Here is a 26,211-nt window from a genome sequence, read left to right on the forward strand (position 1 = left end):
CATGAAATTTTAAAAGTTCATTTAATAAAAGATTTTTAAGTTACATTTCGCGCTCAAACGAGGATCGGAGACCGGAGAATTTTCAGGAAAAATATTTTAATAACATGATTCATTTTTATTAATTAATTTAAGATGTTTTAAAGGTATTTTTCAAGAATTGGGTTTTTTTGGGGTAGTTTACCCGCATGATTTTAATTTTTAACGGTACGTAAATTTATCGAATCAGGGGAATTTTTGAGGGTTCGGCTAGTATTTTAAAAGTGTTTCCAAAACAAAATATTTGTCGGGATTATTTGGATTTAATGGTCCTATTTTTAAGCTTATTGAGCTTAAAATCCTTTTTTTTTTTAATTGAGGCACATTAGTGCACATTTTAATTAACCTAAACTAACATTAAATTAAACCTAAACCTACCCTACACCAATTACCCTTCCCACCATCCGTGTGGGGACCCGGACGCTAATCCAATTCTTAATCATCATTAGGATCAATTTACTAATTCAAGTAATTTGGGTCATAAAAAAAATTTCTTTAAACGCGGAACGTAATGGAATATAACTAATATACATATTCGTATAAAATAAAGTACAAGTCCTGTACAATCTACATTCAATAAAAACTAAGGTTTAACAACTAATTATCAAGTGTTCAAACCCTATCGTTAATCCAAGTCCGTAGTCTCCACTCTAATCATGATCTCTCTCTCTTCTTGTCTTGTTCCTTATCCTGTCCCACCTGTTGTCATGCACACATACAAACAAGACAACAGCCGGATAACTCCGGTGAGAATTACATTCCCAGTATAAACCATGTATACATGCAATCATATGAACAATATAAAAGCATATAACATGCATTCATAACATGTATCAACATCAGAACATGAATCAAATATTCGTAGCATGTATCATAATTCGAAACATGAATCAATATCAACAATAACCCTTACTCTAAACATGTCTCATAATCAGGAACATAATTCAATATCAAGCAATGAATCACTCTCCGTGATTCTCAGACTCAGACTCGACTCAGTCCTAATCTAGGGATCCCGATCGGAATAAGAACATACACCCACCTACACTCCCGATCGGGGTGGTGGTATGTTCTTATTCACGGACTTTGGCTCTTTCCATATCGAACACCAGTAATAGAAGAAACTCCAATTCTATCCACTCTGATATAGCCAAACGTCTGGTGTCTTGACCTAACCATCACAGACTTTGGCATTTTCACCAATATCCTATCCTGTGACAATGTGCAATGTGTCAGTGACGATTCCATCACTATCCGGCACTACTGTCACAAGATTACTCATTTACGACTAGGCGTATCCGCTTATGACTCAATACATAAATCAATAAATCAAAGGTATCAACCTCATACAATTGCAAATATCGATGCAATAAAGTAAAGTAAGTGATTTTGGGAAACTCAGGTCAATCGGACTCGAGTTGTGCAATCCCACATCAACATAAATTTATACCTTTGTCTTCGCGGTTTGACGAAGTCGAAGTCTCGAATTCAAATCTGTCCATATCAATCTGAAATACAATATCGCATAGGCACAATCTCAATATGCACTTCAATTCAAAATCTAGTCTGATCAATACTCAAATCAAACATAATCTGATCAATATCGAATCAAGATACAATCTAATCCATATCGACGATATCACAATATAATCGAAGTCTCTACTGAATCTGATCAACATCAATCCACTGATGTTTCGACGGTATAACAATACAGTCTCAATAACCCCAGCAATAACAGATCATAATCTCAAATCTGATATCAAATCGGTCTAATCATAATAAATCAACCATGAAAATTCATAACAATTTCATACGGTATCTGTTCTTTGATCCGGTTTTGATTATACAATGTGTGATATCGCAAGAACAACATATATGAATTCTATCCGATTCTGGCAATACCATAATTTCAAAATATGTCAAAACGTAATAAAACTTACGTCCAGTTGAAGCTGTCGTCGCTAGAAACTCGGTACTGTACTCAGATTCAAAATATAACGGACGGATCGAAATATAAAGGCGTAAGGATTTGGAGCTTCCCTTCCTCGGTTCTTTTCTTTCTTTCTTCTGAAGAATTTTAAAGTACATATATATATGTATATATATATATATATGTATATGTATATATATATTTACATTCACGCATGCAAGGCAAGTGGCTTATCTTTGGTGCAACACGTCTCGCGCATATGCGCGACATCACTCGGCGCATATGCGCGAGACACAATTTCTCGGCGCGTGTGTCTCGGCAGCTCGTGCATATGCGCTCCTCTCACGGCGCACATGCGCCAAATTCTCTGGAAGTTGCATCTTGGTTACTAAACCTCCTCGCGCATATGCGCGCACTCGCCTCGCGCATATGCGCGAGGTTCTCTGCCTCTGCGCTTGATCTTGCGCGCATATGCGCACATCTTTTCGCGCATGTGCGCGCACTTCTCTGCCCGTACACTTTACTTGCTCACCACGTGATATCACATGCTACTCAATTCAAGTCTCGGAGTGATCTTTCATAATTATATTAATTTGTCGATAATTAATCTCAAATCACCGAAATCAAATCTCGAGCCTTAGATTTCTCCCCCCCTAAGATATGATTTCGTCCCCGAATTCACAAGCAACCAACTCGTATATCACAGGTAATTATATCAGATACCAGATCAGATAAACTAGATACAAGAAGGAGATATATAGAAGCTAACAGAAGCTTCATGTCACGAAACAATTCTGAAATTTTCTGCCTCATATCAGATTCTGTTTCTCAGATTGCCTCTTCGATTCCCAGACCACTTTATCGTACTTTCAACAGCAGAATAGTCTTTGTTCGGAATTATCTTTCTTCTACTGATTCTGATTCTAATATGAAATAATCATTTAAGAAGTATAATCTCATAATACCATTCGGAATACCTTATGATATAATCAATTTTAAAATACTGGCTATACAACATCCGTTTATACCAATCAACAGCTCATAACAAATCAACATCATCATCTATTATCAAATCCGGTAATCTCGGTCAAGGTTACATTCAATCTTCCAGCTTTAAATATCAACAGTCATCATCCGACGTTGACATATTCAGTCTATTTATTCTGAGCTGTCTTCATTTTCTTCTGAATCATATTTCTGATTCTATCAGGTTCAGTCTCAGGTATCTCCAAGATATTGTTCCCATACTATGGAAATTTACAGTTCTTATTGTACAATGCCTCAACTGAAGCTATCTTGATACTCATCTGATATCTATTATCGTATATTTCCTGGATGTCCTCCAGTATCCGGATAGTTCGCTCCGACTATCCGTCGATCTATAACGATAAGTGAAAGATCTTGTTGTATATTCTGCCAAAAGTACAAAATCAACCGAAAATCACTGTATGATATAGTCAACTTTGACATTCAGCAAAATCTGCTCCCTTTTCTGACATACATCTCAGTCGTCTAGTCATATTTGTACGTCATCTTGTACAGAGTAACATATACAGATTTGATCAATCTGTCAATCACAACCATATCGCATCACAATCTTAGAAAGATCTCGGTAGTTTCATCACAAAATCCACAGAAATGTACTCCCATTTCTATTCTGAAATCAATAATCTATATAATCAATCTCCTGGTTTCTATCTTTCTGCCTTCATCTGTCAACAATTCAGAAATTTCAATACAAACTGTGATATATCTAATCTCATCTGTTTTTATCAAAACGGTCTTTTAGATTATCATACATTTCCTGTCCCCAGAATAAATACTGAATAGACTATTGTACACTTCTGACCATATCTGTCATTTCAGATTCGAAGTATTCGGCACAAACAAGTCGGTTATTCACATACAATACAGTATTACATACCTGATATTCTGATCGACACCCTGTTCTGATTATCAAAACCGGGTTCTGAACATTCTGATCATTGAAATCAAGATCTAAACATTCTGAACAGCTTTAATTCCCGAAATCAGCTTTGGTTAAACTCACACCGTATAGAATCTCAACGATATGTAATCTATATCAAATACTGAGTTAAAAGATAAAAAGCCTCAAGCAGATTCAATACAATCCGACAACCCCTTACCCCTTCATTATATATGTGGGTTCAGCAGCATTTCTTCTCTTGAATACAGGTGGTTGTCTTGGTTTCAATCATTCGTGTAAATTAATCCATTCGGCGCTTCTCCGTTGCTCTTCTCTTCAACCTTCTCGCATAAAAGATCATCAAGGCATGTTTGTATCTTCCACTTTCTCTTCATTAATCATAATTCTCCTTGTTTTCCATTCAGACACCATTATCTCGGTTTCAACAGGGAGTTTCTCTAGGAGCTTCGGTTTGCTCTTGTTCTTGCAACAGAATTACATCCGGGTTTCGCTCTTCTTGTTTTGTTCTCAAATAACCAAGGCACGCCATGTACTTTTATTGCTGCATCATACACGTTATATAAATGCTGTATTATGTTTATTTGTTTGTGGAATTCACGATCCAAAGCATATCATGGAGATCCCTCGATTTTTGTTCAAACACATGCATCTTTTGTTCACTACTCATATTTACTATTTTTCTGAATTCTTGGGCAAGGGGCTCCGGTTCTTGAGTGTCTAGAGGCTGCTGGTGGTGTTAAGTTGTTGTCATGGAATTTAGAAAATTTGCTGGACGTATACGAGTGAAGAGACATGAGGTGGGTTCTTCGGGGGTGGCTCGATCTTTGGTGTGTCAGCGTCCAGGGTACAACCAGCACTACAGGGACTTTGCTGAGGCTTAGACCAGACCCTGGTGGGTCTGAGACAAGTCTTGGAAATGCCCGGCTAGTGCTGGAACCGTCCCAAGCGCTGTGAATTGAAATGGTAGAAGTTTGGCTTCGGTTTGGACATTTGGGAGAATAGCGAGTTGTAGGGGGCTGTGGCTTGCATGGCGCTGGAGCCGTGGTTTCTTTGAGTTCATAGGAGTCATAGGGTGGTCTCGGTAAGCTGGGCAGGGGCTGACCCGATTGGTTTTGGGATAGGAAAGAAAACTTGACTATGGTGCACATGGGGAGGTCGGGTGTGGGGAGGAAGATGGGGCCAGCGCCTTGCAGGTTCTGGTCGAGGGATTTAGGGGCTTAGTTTAGGGGTTGTTAGGACTTTTTAAGTGTTTTTAAGATATGGTAAAAAGTTTGGAGAAATTTGGTTAGGTTTCGAGTCGATTCGGGTTAAAACCGATACTCAGGTCCAAGTTTGAAAACAATTCGGTTAAGTTATGAAAAGAGCTCGATTTTACGTCTTGGAATGCTTTTAAAAATATTTTGGGACATTTTAGAGAGTTTGGTAAGATTCGGATCAAAATAATGAGTTTTGGATTTATCCGGGATTTAGTCACCGCACGAAATATTAATTAAAGAATTAATTGAAACACTTAGATTTAAGCTTAATATAATTATGGAAAATAATATTTAAACTCAAATAATTATTAGAAGTCTAAGTTTTTAAATTGGGAATTTTATGCTAAGGTTTGGTTTAATTCGAGATTAAAACGCATTAATAGGTTATATTTAAAGATTAATTTAAAAGTCATAGATTTAAGCAAAATAAAAATATGGGAAAGATCTTGTAGGCTTAAATAATTATTTGGGACATGTTAGAGTCAATGGAAATAAAAAAACGTCAAAGAAGTGAAATTTTACGTCTAGGGACAAAATGATAATTTTTGGGTTTCTATGGGCAAAATGGTCATTTTGCATCCGGGGTGAGATGTTGGTCCTGGCAGTGCCCTGAGCACAAATTCATGATATTTTAAATGTTCACGCATCATGATTCATGATTTTTAAGATTTTATGAAAATATACGTTGCATGCTTGGTTTAAAGGAAAAATTACATATATGCATATTTTTATTAAGTGGTGAATATGATGATGTTTTTGAAGGATGGGAGTTATTATGACTGACGATGTATATGTATACAATGATATGATTGTGAGGGAAAAGGCCCCAGAAGGAGCCCGTTTACGGAAGAAGGCCCAGAGGGAGCCCGACGATCGTATTTCCATTGACATGATATGATGAAATGATAGGCCAAGGCTCAGTTGACGGGTGAGAGTGTCGCTGAAGTCCCCGCCGCCCGGTACCGTGGTTATACGTAGATGGATCCATCGATAGAGCTGATACAATAGAGCTGACACGAAAGTCACAACTAATGAACTGAATTCAATTAAAAAGAAAATGTATACGTATATGAGGACATGAGTTAATACGATATGATTTTATACGACACGTTTATGTTCATGTTTTAAAGTTCATGAAAGGTATGTTGGCATTATGATTTTATACGACACGTTTATGTTCATGTTTTAAAGTTCATGAAAGGTATGTTGGTATTATGATTTTATACGACACATTTATGTTCATGTTTTTAAGTTTATGAAAGATATGTTGAGTATGATATTTTTCACTACTGTGTGTTATGTATATGTACTTGTTATTCCTGGTACATGCGTGTTGAGTCTTTAGACTCACTTGGCTTGTGTGATGCAGGTGAGCTAAATGCTGAGGAGACTGGAGTTTCCGAACTTTGAGTAGGCAGACTTGGTGGGGTGACACGACCCGAGGACCACATGTTTTCCGCATTACGATTTATGAGATTGAGAGGAGATGAATATTTTCATACGTTGATGAATTTAAGATTTTTACTCGTTCATGTTTACGTATGATTTTGGATGAGTTTGATTATTTTTAAACGACGCTATTTTTATTGTCAAATATTTAAGATTTTTTTTAAATGTAAATTTATAATCGAAAATGCTTAAAAAAAAAATTTATTCCGCACTTTTAAAAAATGAGTGAGACGTTACAAACATCATCCGGAATTCTATTTTCTGTAATAGCAGATGGTTCGTCTTTCCGTATAGCATAATCAATATCCATCCACCCCAATTGAAGAAGAATTTTTTCTTTCGATATTTTATAATTATCTCCCTTTTGTTCGGGAATGTCACATTTCATATTAAAAAAACTCGCAGGTTGCATAATTGCACAAATATCATATGCTTAAAATTTTGAGACAATATCATGTTTATGTTTTAAAAATCTAGTGACATAAAATTTGCATGTGGGCTAAAATTTTAATTCAATAAAATTTTTTTATAACTTTATGTTGGAAACTAAGTTTCGGCGTTTGACAAACTGAAGGACAAAATCTCGAACCAACTGATTATAATAACTGAACGCGTGAAATCGCAACTGAACTACGCATCTGATTTACGCAACTGAACGAGCAGTCAACTAACAGCAGTTGTAAACCTTACCTGCTATTGCTCAGCAGCTGATTCTTCAGCTGAACACGTCATCAGTTATCGGGAAAGGACATTCAACCGACAGTAGTACACATCAGACTGTTACTTAGTGGAACGCCGCATTTCAGAGATTGCAGTATGGTTGTCAGAGGAATATTGACGTGGCAATCAACGGATATAAAGATTCAAATATTATTTAATGTTATCGTTGGAAGAGAAGCCTATAAATAGGTGAGAAGAGCAGTCGAAATATAACACGAACAACTATTCTATTCAAGCTTGCTGTTACGCTGCTAAAATCACTACTCGTATTCAAATATCAAAAGCTCACTCTTATCAGATATATCAGTAGCATTCAAGGCTATATTTACGAGCTTGTTAGCACTTTGAAATCTTTGTTAGATTCATTCAGTCATGTTAAATTCAGTCACGCACTGTAAAAGTTTTTGTAAACTAAGAGTTTCAGTTTTGGCAGTGTTAAGTCCAAACTGAAGTGGGTCAGTACAAGTCTTGTATTTGATCAAAGTCTTTTAGTGAAAATCCTATCTTCGTGATAGAAAGGGTGACGTAGGAGTTATTCTATTCTCCGAACAACCAGAAACAAACCGTGTGCATTTTTATTTCAATTACTATTTTCAGTCAGTTATTCTATCTCTCAGTCAGTTTACTTCCGCAACTGTTTTCTCAGTTAAACTGATTGTTATCGACTGACGAGATACAGAGTGTCACTTTGTCACTAAACTGAACCCAATCTTCGAAAAATATATATAATCCACGAGGTTTATTCAACCCCCCTCCTAAAAACTTATCACCTTCTAACTGATCCTTTCAAGTGGTATCAGAGCAGTTGTATCTCGTCTCAGAATATTTCTACTCAAACTGATTATCATGGCATCTTTCAATAAAATCCCTATGTTCTCCAGAGAAGACTTCGATGATTGAAAAATCAGGATGCAGGCTCACTTAGCTGCACAAGATGATGACATGTGGTATGTCATCACTGAAGGTCCGATGAAAATATTGAAAGCCAACACAGCAGTTGCAATCACCGATGGGGCACCTCATAGAATTGAAAAGCCCAGAGATGAATGAACTGTTGAGGATAAAAGAAAAGCAAATTTGGAAAATGTGGCAAAGGATATACTGTACAAAATGCTGGATAAAGTAACTTTCAGCAAAATCAAGTTGTGTAAGACAGCTAAGGAATTTTGGGAAAAACTGATCCAGCTTTGTGAAGGAAATGAACAAACGAAAAAGAATAAACTTTCTGTTGCTGTTCAGAAGTTTGACAACATCAAGATGAGAGCTGGAGAATCGATGCATGAGTATGATGAAAGAGTCGGTTGTATCATCAATGAGCTAAATGCACTTTGAAAAGTGTATACCAACAAAGAAGTTGCATTAAAAGTGATCAGAGGTCTTCCCAAGAAGTGGGACGTTAAGACCATGGAAATGAGGGAGTCCAAGGATCTAAACAAGGTTGAGCTTCATGACCTATTAGCTGATCTGAAGGCCTATGAGTTTGAGCTGCAAACTCGAGAAAGAGAACCTTCTACTCCATCAGCCACAACTGCCTTAGCTGCTGTCAGAACAGAACCAACTGGTTCAGTCGAGAAGGTTGCTGATCAACTGAGCAATGATGCTATGTCATTATTAATCAAAAAAATTGGAAGGTTTGTGAGGAAGAATCAAGGGAAATTCCAGAAGTATTATCAGAGAAACAATTCTAAAGAGGAATCAAATGCTTGCTACAACTGTGGCAAACCCGGTCACTTCATAGCTGACTGTCCAAAACCCAAGAAGGACAGTCAAGGCTTGACTGAAAGAAGGAAGATGTAGAACCCGAAAATCAGATTACGTATAAGCCATGCATAATTGCTACTATTTAAATTAAAAATGAATTTTTATAAATATATGAAGTGTTTAATTCATTTTATAATTATTAAATCATGATTATTTATTTTAAAAGTGGATGTTTAGTTTTATCTTTTCAGGATAAATACGCGAGGTCGGACCGGAGTTTAGAGATTAGAGTTAAGATTAATACTAAGAAAAGTATTCCTAAATTTAATCTAAGTCAAGGATTAATTTAATTTAAAGAAATAGAATGTTTTAGGATTTATTAAATTAATTGGAGCTAAATTATTAAATAAGTTCTTTTAGATTCAATATTTAATTAAAACTTAAATTAAAATGTGTAAACAAATGAGGATGAATTTATCTAGGTATAATATATTCAAGAAATTAAACATAACATTTAAATACTTAAATTTTTAGACCAAGCATGCAATGCAAGATTCTATCCTAAAGCAATTGGTTAATTCATTAAAATGTATAATGAGTGTATTAAACCTTAAGAAGTTAAAATATAAGCCTTAAACAATATTATACCATGCCAAAAAAATTAGTAATAATTTCGGTTAAGCCATTTTGTAGGTGTGATAACTCCTCATTCAAGTCACCTCTAAATAGCCTTCACGGTGTTTTCATTTCCCACTTTTAAATTCAATAATTATGGGTAAAACAAGCACCATAATTCACCTCATAGCTCCTCAATCCATTATACTAGCAATTTAACTTGAATCGTGCAGCAAGAATACAAGAATGAGAAAAACTACAGCCAAGAGTGTGAAATAATTCAAATGCCATTCAAAATTTCATTCACTTGTAACCTTCAACTAAATGCACTTCAAGACCCATTAACCCCCACTTATAACATTCATCTTCATTACTTACATATCCTATACCCATATGCTCGAAAAGATCAGAAGGAATCAGCTGCTAAAATCGTGAAAACAGCAGCAATAAAACAAGAAAAGAAGAAGCAATTCAAATTCCTTCAACTTCTTGACTAGTAACCCCCAACTTAATGTATATTATGGCACCTTTAACACCTCCTATAACACTCATATTCAGTGTCTAGCAAACCCACACTCTCACATTCGAAAATATCAGAGATACAGCAGCTTAGAATCGAGATACCAGCTGAAACAAGAAAGGAATCCAACTCCGACTCCGCCGCTCGTATTCGTCGTATTGATTTGTTTTTTTTTGCAAAACAAATTTCAGGCATGTATATATGGTTTCTTTTCTCTTCAATCAAGTCCTATAGATATTTTAAAACATTACATACTCAGGATTTATATGGCAAAACGAAATTTTGACAGCAAGTATTCAAAAATCTGTACAAGCTTATCGGCCCTATGCTATGTGCTTCACGGTTGGATTGTTTTGTTGCTTACAGGGAGTTGATCGGTTCCAGGCACCCAAGGCTGCTTCTAGGCATAATTTAGAATGTGTTAGAGTGTTTTTAGTTCATTTTTTTTAGTCCATATACGCACAAACAAAGAAATGACAGCAACTTTCCCTTAGGTGCAGAAATGAGTCACGGTTTTGGCCATTTGAGTGGTTAAGGTGTGTGTTCGAATCTTTTCTGTCCTAAGGACTGTAGCCATGGTTAGAACCCTCACTTATCATGTCTAGGACGTGACCAAGGTGTCTTTTCAAAAATTGTTTCATGGTTCCAACAGATTTTTAAAACAACAACACAAGCATCACTCGAAATTTTTTTGTTTCTGATTTGTGTGAGTATGGTTTTGGTTTTTGGGTGTTGGATTAATTGTGGTTGGCTTGTAGCCCATATCCATGGTTCATACAACACTTCATAATGTCTAGATCGATCCATGGTTGATTATAGGACCACTGGAATGATACAAGACAGCAAGTTAGTGCAAAACATCACAGTACAGAATTTTGTGCTCTCGGCTGGTAAGCTGTGATTGTCCTAGGTGTTTGCTTGGGTTGTGGTTGGCTTTTAGCCCTTAGCCATGGTCCAAGCCATGCCTTAGGATGTTGGTAAGAGTCTTTGGTCGGTGGTTCAAGCCAATGGTCATTAAATTTCAGAGTTTACACCACAAACACACAAGCTGCTACTGCTGTATTTTGACAGCAACTTTCAATTTCGGGTTTGGTGCTTGTTTGAGTTCTTGGTTGGCTTTTAGCCCATGGCCTTGGACTGGACAATACCTTAATGAGTTAGGAAAGTCATATTTTTGGCCGTTTGTGATTCGGTTGAGTTTAGAGGTCGTACAAGAATTTACGGTGCAATGTGCCAAAATGACTCTCGAAAGAGTGTTTTATGTTTTTGGATTCCATTCACCAATTTTCGTGTACAGCTATCATCATGAACATTTTTCAGTATGTTAGGGGTATTTTTAATCATGGTTAAACGTCAGTTTAATGTTGGTTCGGGTTGGTACGAAGCCATGATTAAAAATCAAGTTATTGGTTCTAATCGTCTTGTTTTTAGTTCGATTGTTAAGTTTTTGTCAAGTTAAGATTAATTGCATGTGTCACCTATTAGAACTAGATTGTAGCAAGCCTGGGAACGATCCAACTCATCCGATAAAAATAAAGTTATAATTATATTACGTGCATAAAAATATAAAATGTTTATTTTTGAGATATATGCGATATGTCTTGTGGCCACCTTACGTTTATGGGTTTGGAAGTCGGTAGGCGCAACCGAGGACCTCTCCACCCGGTGACTTACGACCGGTTTACGATTATGTATGGGTACGGATATCCAGTCCAAGGGCTGTGGTGATCTCTACCGCCAGTATACTGTGGTTTAGTCTTATCAGACACTCACGTTATGTTATGGGTCACTTGCTTAGAAACAATATCTCTACCAGAAAATTACGATATGATATGACATGGCTCTATTGAGCAAAGATTTTACGTATGATTTTCATATATGCACGTAGTTATAATTATTCATGATACGATTTTCACCATGCGCTTTACGATACCATATTTTTACGTTGCATGCGATTTTATGATATATTTACTTGTTATTCACGATATATACATGTTGAGTCTTTAGACTCACTAGACTTGATTGTTGTAAGTATTGATGAGGTCGAGACTGCAGACGGAGACCAGTGAGCTATTTTGGGGCAGCAGTAGTAAACCCGAGGACCTCAAGTTTTAGTTTATGCACTTTCTTATGTTCAAACTCAGTTTTAATACGTTGGGTATATTTTGAAGTTGTTTGAAAACAATATTTGTTTCCGCTGTTATTTTAAAGTTAAAATTATTTACATGTTTATTTTATAAGTGAGGCAAGATAATTATTTATTTAGAAAATTTTTAATAATTCCGCTAAAATATGAATATGAAATACGAGCCTTTACAGAAGAAGCCATATGAGCACAAAAGGAGATCCAAGGATGATAAGAAGTCTTTCAGGAAGAAGCATGAGGTGCTCTTAGCTGAAGAAAGTAAATCTAAATGGGCAGAAACTGACAGCGAAGAGTCAGAGCCAGAAACCTCATGCAGTTCCAGTGATGGTGAAGAGGAAGTGAAGTGTCTAATGGCTGGTGATACAGAAGTGGAGTCAAGCAGTCAACAGGTATTTGACTTCAGCTCAACTGATTTCACTAGAGAAGAACTCATTTCAACTCTGCATGACATGGTTAATGAGTACCACAAGCTTGCCTTATCTTTTGAAAAGGCCAGAGCAAAGCAAACTGATCTCATAGACAATAAAACTAAAAATGATGAATCAGTTGATGAGTTGAGTCTAAAAGGGGAGATTACTGAGCTCAATGCTGAAAGAAGCAGGAATCAATCAATGATTCAGAAGTTGATGCTTGAAAATTCAAATCAAACTGAGCTTATTCAGGCGCGTAACAAATCATCTGTTGCATTAACTGAAATACAAAACTCACAGAAATCAGTTACTAATAAAACTGGTTTAGGGTTCAGTAACCAAGATGAAATGTCTTCCGATGATACTCGACCAAAACTGAATATGGATAAAGGGAAATACATTCACTTTGTCAAATCAGTTGTGGTACAAGAACAAACTGAGCCAAGTAAAATGGTTGAACAGCCTATTGAAAGTACGAACAAGGCTAGAAGATATGGTATTGGTTATAGCCCAAAATTTTAACTGACTCACGCAGTCAGTCGTCAAAAAGAGTCAGCAGGAATTATTCAAATGGCTACTCCAATTACTATAACAACAAGCCAGTTCAGAAAAGATATCGGCTGAACAATCAGTTGAACAAAGCTAATTCACATGTTGTCTCATCTGCACACTACACACCAAACACACACAAATCGAGAAAGACCATCTGGAATACAGCAACTGGAAGGTCAGTTAGACTGATCCAAGTCTGGGTTCCTAAAGGACTAATCAGTGTAGGACCCAAATAAATAAGGGTACAAAAATTATATCTTGTGTGTGATTGCAGGTAACAGGTACAAGCAAGGAATCAATCTGGTACTTGGATAGTGGATGCTCACGACACATGACGGGAGATGCAAACTTGTTATCTCAATTGATCATGTACACTGGACCAAACATCAATTTCGGAGATAAATCCAAAGGTAAAACTGTGGGTAAGGGTAAGCTTATCCATGGTAACTTTATCATTAATGATGTCTTATTAGTTGAGAATCTCAAGTATAATCTGATTAGCATCGGTCAGTTATGCAATAATGGATTCTCAGTTCAGTTTGACAAACATTCTTGTTCAGTCAGAGACTCAACTGATGAGGTCATTCTAACTGGCAAACGGTCTGGAAACACTTACAAAGTCAGTTGGAATGATCAACCTTATGCACCAGTATGTTTTATTGCTTCAAAATCTTCTAAAAACTGGTTGTGGCGTAAGAGATTAAACCACCTGAACTTTAAATCTATTGCATATCTGAGTAATCACGACCTTGTCACTGGTTTGCCCAAAATGGATTTTACCAAAGATAAAATTTGTTCAGCATGTCAGTTTGGTAAACAAGTAAAATCTTCTTTTAAAAACAAGGGCCGTAAATCTTCTTCCTGATTCTTAGAGCTGTTACATATGGATCTATTTGGTCCAATACCAGTCATGAGCTTAGGGGGAATGAAATACACCTTGGTGGTTGTTGATGATTTTTCAAGATTTACTTGGGTTATTTTTCTCAAATCCAAAGACCAAACTGTTGCACAACTGATCAAGCTTTTCAAAAGACTATTAAATGAGAAATCAGTTGGAATTGATAGAATCAGATCCGATCGAGGAACCGAATTCATCAATCAAATTCTTTCAAATTTTTTAGAAAATGCTGGAATTAAGCATGAGCTCTCAGCAGCTAGAACTCCTCAGCAAAATGGTGTAGCTGAGAGGAGAAATCGGACCCTTAAAGAAGCTGGTAGAGCAATGCTTGCTGATTCAGGTATTTCTCAAAGGTTTTGGGCAGATGCAGTAAACACTGCGTGTTATACTCATAACAGATCGATGATTAATAAAAATCATTTGAAAACACCTTATGAGATGTGACATGGACGAAAAAGTGTGGTTTCTTACTTCAAAATATTCGGCTGCAGATGTTTTATTCTTGACAATGGCAAAAATCATTTAAAAGCCTTTGATGTTAAATATGCAGAGGGAATATTTCTGGGATACTCTTCAGTCAGCAAAGCTTATAGAGTTTTTAACAAGAGCACACTAAATGTTGAAAAGTCTATACATGTTGTTTTTGATGAAACTGTACTAACTGATAAGCCAATTGATCCAGTTGAGCTAGTTGATTGATTTACAGATATCAGTTTGGAGGATGATCATGAAGAAGAAAATCATATCCATCGAAACATTCTTCAAACACCTGAACCTGAAATTGTGGATCAATCAGTTGAACAGGAAGTAGTTCCTGAAAGTCAGTTGGTAGAGCAAACAAATGATATTCAGTTACCAACTGAAACTGAAAACATTCAGTACCTACAGAAGTAGTTGCTGATACAGAAGCAACAAACGCTGAACTCAGATGGAAGAAATCACATCCTCCAGAATTGGTGATAGGTAATCCATCTGACCCGGTAAGAAAAAGAAATCAAATGCCAAATTATTTATTCATTCAGATTTCATATCGCAATTGGAACCGAAGAAAACTGATGAAGCTCTTGCTGATCCAAATTGGACAAATGCAATGCAAGAGGAGCTGAATCAGTTTACCCCTAACAATGTCTGAAACCTAGTTCCAAAACCAGTTTCAAAAACTGTTATATGTAAAAAATGGGTGTACAGGAATAAACTAAACGAAGATAGTTCAGTTGTGCGCAACAATGCGAGACTGGTAGCACAAGGATACAGGCAAGAAGAAGGAATTGACTATGATGAAATATATGCACCAGTTGCAAGACTGAAAGCTATCAGAATATTCCTTGCCTATGCATCATTCAAGAATTTAAAAGTCTACCAGATGAATGTAAAGAGCGCATTCCTAAATGGTCAGTTGCAAGAAGAAGTCTATGTTGAACAACCTCCAGGTTTCATCAATCATCATTTTCCTGATCATGTCTACCATTTGAACAAAGACTTATATGGTTTTAAACAAGTTCCAAGAGCTTGGTATGAAACTCTTTCAAAATTTCTAACTGATCACGATTTTTCTGTCAGATCAGTTGATAAGACATTGTTCAAATTTTCAAAGAATGATCATATTTTACTCGTTCAAATTTATGTTGATGACATTATATTTGTGTCAACTAACCCATATTATGCGAGAAATTTGCTAAGTTGATGTTTGGGGCGGTATAAGTGATCGAGGGGTAGTAACTCATATCACGGGAGGAAACTTCGCGTAGAGTTCAGGATAAATTTGAAATGAGCATGATGGGTGAACTAACATTTTTTCTTGGACTACAAGTGAAGCAACTGGAGACAGACATTTTTATCAGTCAGACTAAATACACAAAGGAGTTGTTGAAGAAATTTGGCATGGAATCGTGTTCAGCTGCAAGTACTCCCATGAGTTCATCAGTTAAACTAGACACTGATCAAGGGGGAATATCAGTTGAGGTGACACTTTACAGAGGCTTAATAGGTTCATTATTGTACCTAACTACTAGTCGTCCTGATATTGTATTTGCTGTCTGTATGTGTTCTAGATTTCAAGCAAACCCTATGCAATCACATTTTTCAGCTGCCAAACGTATTTTAAAATATCTAAAAGGCACTCAAAATGTTGGGTTATGGTATTCTAAAGACTCCTCTGTCAATCTAGTTGGATATTCAGATGCAGATTATGCAGGATGTAAGCTTGATCATAAAAGTACAAGTGGATCATGTCAGTTTCTAGGAGACAGACTGATCTCTTGGTTCAGCAAGAAGCAGACATCCATTGCTACTTCCACAACTAAAGCAGAATATCTTGCTACTGGGAGTTGCTGTGCTCAACTGCTCTGGATTCAGCAACAACTGAAAGACTATGGAGTTATTGCCAAAGAATCGCCCATATTTTGTGACAATACAAGCACGATTGCTATTACCTACAACCCAGTTCTTCACTCAAGGACCAAGCACATAGATGTCAGGCATCACTTTATCAGAGATCATGCCTTGAAGAAGGACATAAGACTGGAATATGTCTCAACTGAACAACAAGCAGCTGACATCTTCATCAAACCATTGCCCGAGACTAAGTTTTATCACTTTCGCAATATACTTGGATTAATTGATTTATCCTAATCAGTTTTACTGCTAATATATCAGTTGTTAATTAATTTGTGTCATCTATCAGTTCTTAATTTTTAACTGATGTCAGCTTGTCAGTTTGTTATTTGTCAGCTATTATGTTCAGTTCGTGATTTACTTATCAACTGATGAGATTAACTCTTGCAGGAAGATAAAAGACAAAGATAAACTAGATAAACATTTTATTCATTTAAAAGTAATAAGCACGGAGTACAGTGAAATATTCTTCCTCAACAGCAGACCTCCACTTGGCCAACCAACCGGTTAAAACTCCGGTGGAAGTCTTAAGGAAGCTATCTGATTCAGCAATTTGTTCTAGGATCTTCCTTTCCTTCTGGAACATTAGTAGGTAGACACCTTCATCTGCGAAGATGTCCACCTCATCAGCAACGTGCAAGCGCTGTCGATATTTCTTCATTTTTTTCACCAGTTTGGGGGTGGTAGCCGCTCCACACTCCTGGAGGAACTGGAGTTCTTGGAGCTCTTCCCAGTATCGGAGAATCTTGTGGAAGACCTCATCTTCCATAGCAGTCTTTCTTTTCTCCAGAGCTGAGTCCATAAATGCTTCGGCCATATCAGGAGTCTTCGAGCCCAAGTTCAAGGAAGCTGAAATGACGAAATCATTACGGCAGACGATTAACCTATTAATCTATTAACCTATTTACGGCAGACGATTAACCTATTAAGCATCGGACTCGATCTGCATCCCCCAGCTCCATAAACTCAAAGATGACCTCGAGGGATTTGATCCATCCCTCGGCAACCACGGGGTCAGATGTCCCAGAGAATTCCTTCGGGCGCATCTTCATGAATCGCTCATAAACAGCCTCGGGCCCTGTCGGCCTGGCTGCGGCTGCGGCTACGGCTGCGGCATTGTTCCCCGCAAACTGTGCGAAGAACTGTGCCATCCCAGCTAACATCTGGGCAGTCATGTCCGGTGGGGGTGGTGGAGGAGGTGGTAGGTCTCCCTCCGGTCTACGCTCCTCCCTGTCCTCTCGACGAGGCTCCTCCTCTCTGTTGCACTCTAAAATGTATCTAGGGGGCATACTGTTCCAACATAACCCATACGTAACTAACATGCATAATTCCATAGTTTATTTTAAATGAACACTGAAGTACTGAAAATCTGGAAGCATGCTGAAAAAATAATTCATGCTTTAACTGAAATGCTGAACTGAAAAACTTACAGACCGAAGACGTGGCTTCGTGAGCTTCTTGCGGTCAGTAGTAGTGAAACCCTATACAGAACCACCGCTCTGATACCAATTGCAAAGGCCCTAGAACTTCTTGCTTGAAAATTTGCGGAAAATTAAAAATTTTTCTTTTTAAAAGAACTTAAATGGCCTCATTCATAAAATCGACTGATGAATCAAGTTCAATGTTTAAAATATCGCAGCGCAAGAAAATAAAGTTTGCCAAAAATCACAATTTAAAAATATCCAACGAATGATAAAATATTTGCGGAATAAAATAACAACTGCTGCTCTGAGGTCCTCGGGTGCCACTACTGCCGACCTAAGCTGGCTCACTGGTCCCCGCCCTCGGCCCTGGCCTCATCAGTACCTACAACAATCAAGTCTAGTGAGCCTAAAGACTCAGCATGCATATATCGCAGGTAACGAGTAAAAATCTGAATTAAAATATGCATGAGTTAACATATCCTGTCCTGAGGCATGCTGAAAATAATCTGTACTGAGCAATTATAATACGTGCATAACTGAACTGATAATCACAGTAAAAATGTTTGCTCCTTGGAGCCTGTACTGAAATAACTGGTAAAATTTTCTGTTGAGATTATGTTTTACGCCTGTGGCCACTGCACTAAGTTGAACTGATCGGTAACTGGCTACCGGGGAGGCTGAAACTGAACTGAGCTGGCCGGTCACTGGCGACCGGGTGGTACCATACTGAACTGATCGGTCACTGGCGACCGTATAAAATAACACTCCCACATAGTGAATGAACCACAAGCCATATCGCATAAATCTCAAAAATAATCATTTTCTATTTAATGCACGTAAAATAATTAACTGGCATAATGAAATTTCCTGTAATTTTACCAATTGGATTGGATTGGATCGGATCATCCCTAGGCTCGCTGCAACCTAACTGTGCTATGAAAAATATGCAATAGCTTAAATATGACCAACTACGCAATTTACGTTCAAAAGATGCGACTATGATGCCTAATGACTTCGCATTTAATCATGACTCCGAGCCAACCTGAATCGACACTAAACCGACGTATAGTCATGATTAAAATACGTTGAAAAATCATAAAATAATGCTCCTAAAATGATAGGGTCGAAATCTAGGTGGAATGGAGGCCAAAACACGAAACGCTCTTTCGAGAGTCAATTTGGCACATCGCACCGTAAATTCTCGTACGACCTCAAAAATGATCCAAATGACGAACGGTCAAAACCATGACCTTCCTACTCAATGAGGCACTGTCCAGTCCAAGGCCATGGGCTAAAAGCCAACCAAGAACTCGAACGAGCCACCGAACCGACACAGAAACTTGCTGTAATTTTCCAGCAACTGTACAATCGTGTAACTTGTGTTGTTTTCGAGACTACCGGCCATTGGGGCGTGAACCACCGACCAGAGACTCTTACCAACATCCCAAGGAGTGATTTGAACCATGGCTAAGGGCCCTAGTCCAGCCACAACCCGCATCACACCAAAACTCAACCGAAACTCCAACCGAGAACCAACGTGCATGCGTGTGTAGTGTTTTGCTTAGATCGATGTCTTGCGTCATTCCAGTGGCCATTTGATTGACCATGGCACGATCTAGACATCCAAGAGCATGGTATGAACCGTGGCTATGGTCCATAGGCCAACCAAGATCCATACCAAGCAACAAAAACCGAAACCATATGCTGAACCAATGAAGAAGCCGAATGGGGAAAGGGGCTGTTCTTGTTGATTTGATTAAAACCGATGCACCATGGACCAAGCCACCAAAAGGGTGACTTAGTCACGTCTTAGACATGCAAGGGAAGTGATCCAACCATGGCTAAGAGCCCTTAGGGCAGCCAAGATCAGATCCAACCCCTTGAAACAAAAACTGAAATTTCGAACACCAATCTGCGCCTATGGGAAACTTGATGTCATTTCGGTTTTCCAGCAAGCATGGGGGCTGAATGAATGGGCCAACATGGTCCTAATGCATCCTATTACGTGTCTAGTAGTCGCCTTGGGAGCCTGGAGTCGAACCAATCACCTGAAACTCACAAACCAAGAAAAACGTGAAGCTTGCCAAGAAATATCAAAAATTCTGCATGTGTTGTTTTCAAAAGTTTTGACATGGATCTCGATTTTTGCTTGAATAAACATGATCATGTACTGTAAAATAAATGATAATATGACTTGATTGAGGTTTAGAAAGAATCTAGACATGCCTGGTTTCGTTTCGAAAGAAATCGAACGAAACGACGACGACGTGGCACGGAGGAGATGGAGCGCTTCTCTTGTTCTTTCTGGTCCTCGATTTTTTTCTCCCTTTCTCCCTAGCTATTACTCACGTTTTTTCTACTGAAAAGGGGTCTGATTTCGGTGGGGAGGGAGTGTGATGGAGTGGTTATGAGGGGTGAGGAGGATGGTGCAAGATATAAGGATCATATCAAGACCAAGTCCTCATGCATTTGAATTTTGAATTTGAATTGCTATCAAATGATCTCTTGGGTGATTCTAGAGTATAGTGGCCGATTTTATCATGCCAATCAAGGGTTAGGATAGTGGTCTAGTATTAATTAATTAAGGTGGAAAAATAGCTAAAAGAATTAGCATTCTAATCAACCAAGAATGGGTCAAAGGTGAGTTGGCAAGTCCTAGTTTGTTCTTCTAGGGGTGTGGCCGAAAATCTACAAATAAAATGAAGGGGAAATATTGCTATCTAGTTGATAATTAATAACTCTTAAAAGCCTCACTAATCCCTCAAATAATTTATTGAATATAACCCTTAATTAAGTAACTTAAATGAGTTCATTTCTTAATCACCTCAAATAATTAAATTAAATCCTCAAACCTCCCTTTCTAACTTAAATGAACTTAGTTGCTAGCTAAATTAACTTCTGGAAATATTTCTCGAATCTTAAATTCTATCTCAAAACTCCAACTCCAGTCCGGCCTCACTGAAATAACTGAAATGCTAAAAATCAAACTACTGAACTGAAATAATGAATAATTAACTTCAAATAAATGCATTTAAAATAATCATGCAATGAAGTCAATTAAATTTAAAAATCTAGAATTATGCATGGCTTAAACATAGACTGATTTACGGGTTCTGCAATGGTGGTCTTTGATCAAACTACCAGGGAACAGGAACCAAGGATGACTGAACCTGTATCTCCTCGTCCAACCTCAGACATAGATTTAGTACTTGAAGAGATTCAGGACATCCAGAATAACATGTCATAGATGATGGATGATATCAAGAAAATTCAAAACACTCAACTTGCTCATTCTCTAAAACTAGACTCTTCAGTTGAATTCAATTCAGAGAGGCTGAAGAAAATTCAAGTTGCTGTGACCTCTATCTCTCTTACAATAGAGGAACTTAGAAAGAACAGAAGCTTAGTTGAGAGTCTCTCCCTAACTCAATACTCAATCAGCAAACGAGTTGATTTTTTGGAGACGTCTGTCTCAAGGAAAATAGATTTGATGCAAACCACGGTGCTTAATTCAATCTTATACGTGTCCACTACTGTCTGCCTCTTATCAGTTGATGTTCGGAGGTTATCAAATAAGATGGATGTATTTGACAAAAAGGGGGAAGAGATTAAAGCTCAGCTAGATCAACACCAAAAGCAATCAGAATCTCGTTGAAGAGCAGTCAGAAGTTAACTGTTTCGAGTAGCAGTTTTTATTGTTTGAAGATTATTATTCTCTAAGAAGAATTTCAGTTAATCGAATTCTTATCTTATCTACAATTAGTTAAGTTGTTCAGTTATTATTTGCTTAGTTTTGTCAAACACCTAAAAAGGGGAAATTGTTGAAAACTAAGTTTCGGCGTTTGACAAACTGAAGGACAAAAGCTCGAATCAACTGATTATAATAACTGAACGCGTGAAGCCGCAACTGATTTATGCAACTGAACGAGCAGTCAACTAACAGCAGTTGTAAACCTTACCAGCTATTAATCAGCAACTGATTCTTCAGCTGAACACGTCATCAGTTATCAAGAAAGGACATTCAACCGACAGTAGTACACAACAGACTGTTACTTAGTGGAACGCCGCATTTCAGAGATTGCAGTACGGTTGTCAGAGGAATATTGACGTGGCAATCAACGGATATAAAGATTCAAATATTATTTAATGTTATCGTTGGAAGAGAAGCCTATAAATAGGTGAGAAGAGCAGTCGAAATATAACACGAACAACTATTCTATTCAAGCTTGCTGTTACGCTGCTAAAATCACTACTCGTATTCAAATATCAAAAGCTCACTCTTATCAAATATATCAATAGCAATCAAGGCTATATTTACGAGCTTGTTAGCACTTTGAAATCTTTGTTAGATTTATTCAGTCGTGTTAAATTCAGTCACGCACTGTAAAGTTTTTGTAAACTAAGAGTTTCAGTTTTGGCAGTGTTAACTCCAAACTGAAGTGGGTCAGTACAACTCTTGTATTCGATCAAAGTCTTTAAGTGAAAATTCTATCTTCGTGATAGAAGGGGTGATATAGGAGTTATTCTATTCTCCTAACATCCAGAAACAAACCGTGTGCATTTTTATTTCAGTTACTATTTTCAGTCAGTTATTCTATCTCTCAGTCAATTTACTTCCGCAACTGTTTTCTCAGTTAAACTGATTGTTATCGACTGGCGAGATACCGAGTGTCAGTTTGTCACTAAACTGAACCCAATCTTTGAAAAATATATATAATCCGTGAGTGTTTATTCAACACACCTCTTCTAAACACTTATCACCTTCTAACCGATCCTTTCACTTTATGAAAAAACTATCAAAATATATTTTCCTTAACTCCTGTGGGTAAATTAAGAAAAATATAATTTGATATTTTAACCTTATTAGTTATATAAATATAATAAAAATCCCTATGGGGTAAAATTTTTTATGTTTATATAATTAATTACAATTGATGTCCATTATGTGATCCAAATCCACTTAATGCATAATTTTTCATAATTAAGGATGCTGTGGCTATTCCTCAATTATTTTAAATTATGCGGTTCACCGGACAAAATTTTGGCTTTATTTTAATACTTCATATAATAATTATTTAGTAACATAATCAACATTTTCCAAGAGTGCTCTCAGGAAAGATAGGTAGTGCTAAGACCCTTTAAATACCTAACTCCTAGTCATAGCAACATTCCTCAGGGAGACCAGTGGCAAGTCGAGGCAGTTTAAACTGATCTATGAAGAACTCCCTCAGATCATGTTTTCTTACATCACCTTATAATTATTATTCAACTTAATTATCCACATGTATGTGAGTCTCTATAAGCCAAAATTTTTCATTAAATAACTTTATATTCACATTTTTACTTAATATGAAAAAATACGTTTTCCATAAGTTTTTCTCTTTAATCAGAGTAGTGATAAAGTGAGGATCACATTTACGTGAAAATGTGGACTCCTCATCAGTTTTTCTCTTTTATCAGAGTAGTGATAAAGTGAGGATTATTTGTTCATTTGTGAATATCTGAAATATTTTATTTTATAATATTATATTCACATCTTACTTGATATGTTCATTTCAAATTATAAACAACTTAATATAATTTAATATGAACATAATGTGAATATTGATTTACCAATTATTTTTTTTAATATTATTTGCATTTTAAATTTCAAGAATAAATGCAAACATAATATTAAATTTGCATCTACACATCAAACACTTATCCGTAATATTTGACATTGTATCTAACATGTAAAAATAATTTCTAAACATGTATTAGAAATTACAGAAAATTTTAAAATATAATTCCAAGTCAAAATTTATTAATTTGAAAATTATTCCCAAAATAAAAAAAATTTGATTTTGGAAGAGCCAAAATTCCAAATTTTGAATTTAATTACTAATCAAATTGATACCCATAATCTGATTAATAACACAATTTTAATTTTAAAAATGCAATATATATGATTATAATATATCAAGTTGCACACATTGATATATATATATATCAATTACTTGCCGACACACATACATATATATTTATTACTAGCCGACACTCATATATATATTAATTATAATATCTATTATAATATATTATTATAATATAAAATTTGCATGCAATCATTACATTCACGTGAATGATTAAATATATATTAATTGTTTGAAATATGATAGCATCTCATTAGTATATTTCATCGTCTTCAATCTCTCATCTTTCTGAAAAAACTAGTCACGATCTTCATGGCCTCATCTCCATTTTCAAAAAAAAAATTTACTCATCTCGTATCAAAATTTGAGAATCAAATTTCTGAAGAGTTCATTATATATGAATTTCAGAAAAATGAAGAACATTTATTTTTTAAGGCAGAGGTATCACGGCTCTGATACCAAATATCAGAATTTTTTCTCAAAAAATTATGTTTCTACGTATATATAAACATGATAAATAATATGCGGAAGCAGATCGAGCGTTACCTCCGGTCATCGAGAAATTTGTAAGTTTTCTGATTTCCTTTCGGTTGATATCTTCTAAGCACTCAACACACTCTGTAGATGGTGTATGTTTTTCTTATGAGGTGTGTGCTTACGGACCTCAATCGTTTCTTTTTATAGGCATCTCATACCATCAACAAGAAAAATCGGGAGCCGAGAGTAAAAAGAAGAATCATGTACGCATCTAAATTTTCTTGGCCGTCGTCAATTTCAATTTGTACACGCTACTTGTTTTAATATGTGTCACGTTTTTCTTACATAGTTATTATATTGTAACCTTTCCAAGAATACATACTATATTTTCCAAGCATACATTCTAGGACTGTATACATGCATGCATATTCCTCTGTATCAAAATAAAATGGCGAAATAAAGAGTATATTTCTCTTTCCCCACAAAATTGAAATTTTTATTTGGTTTGAAGCCCTTCAAGGTCATCCTGAAGTCTATATATATTCCATCACCTGTCAATTTTGTCAAACAACCTTCGGCATTCAAATGTATATGATTGTAGTGTATTGGTAAAAAGATCAAGAAGAATTTAACGGTTCACCCATATTGTGAACACAAATTATAAACGAGGATAAAGGCCAAACAAAGATTGACGCAGAAGAGTTGTTGGAAAACTAAATTTCAGACTACATAACATTTTAAAGCAAGCCTGACTTCAGACAATTACAAAGTTCCCTGAAACATGAAAATTAAACAGAGTCATTCTTCAAAATTTACCTGTTGCACAAAGAAGACAGCCCCCTAAGGAATACCAGGCGTTTGTTGAGTTCCACTCGAAGAAATAATATATATATGAATTGGATTAAATGCCCGAAAAACTTGAGAATCATACTTGATGATGTTGTATATGCTGTTGGTGCAATAATTGTCCCTGTTTTGTTGAGCGATCGAACCCTGGTGCTTGAGGTGCTGTGCGGTTTAAAAGATTTGAGTTACACCATTACCACCAGCTATAGATTTTGATAAAACAGCAAACGCTCGGTCCTACAATTGGTATCAGTGCCAAGGTCACGGGTCCGATTCCCATTGATTGCAAGGAGTGTAAGATTTTTGGGTGCAATAATTGTTCCTGTTTGGTAGAGCGATCGAACCGTTGTGCTTGAGGTGTTGTGCGGTTTAAAAGATTTGAGTTGCACCATTACCACCAGCTATAATTTTTGGTAAAACGGCAAGCGGTCGGTCCTACATATGTCAATGACACCAAGAGAACAAAATCATAAAAACAAGGCAGGACCTATTACAATTCCCACTTTACTTGTTCCATATCTCTGGACACTGAATAAATTATAAGAAATGAAACTGGGATCATCACCACGTGTTCTGTAATCCAGGAAAAAAAAACATTTCAATAATCAGCTAGAGTACATCAGTCAACTAAATGCGTGGTCATTAGACAACCAATGATGCAAAATATATGAACAAATTCTACTTCATTTAGGAAGCTAATTCTATACCTAAAGAAAGCATTCAGAAAGTAGTGTCATTGGCTTTTGTACATAAGACCTAACATATTCCATTAATATGCAGAGATGAGAAAAGGTCGGTCTTGCAAGAGTATGATCAGATCAATTATGAGTAAAAGAATGGAGATCCTGTGATTTAGTATAGCATATTACACGTATCTCAATTGAATTGTGGAGAGCATGCAAATGATACCACACTACAAGAATAAATGTTTATAGTGACATTCATAAATGTCATCATATTCAATATTTAGTGACATTTAA

General features: G+C 36.5%; 1 pseudogene; it reads right to left on the bottom strand.

Annotated features, from left to right (window-relative positions):
- The window catches only part of LOC142506110 (potassium transporter 7-like), a 100,136-nt pseudogene that overhangs the window by 36,566 nt on the left and 37,359 nt on the right, over positions 1 to 26,211 (bottom strand).

Source organism: Primulina tabacum, chromosome 1 (assembly GCF_025594145.1).
Source record: "Primulina tabacum isolate GXHZ01 chromosome 1, ASM2559414v2, whole genome shotgun sequence".
Classification (NCBI taxonomy): domain Eukaryota; kingdom Viridiplantae; phylum Streptophyta; class Magnoliopsida; order Lamiales; family Gesneriaceae; genus Primulina; species Primulina tabacum.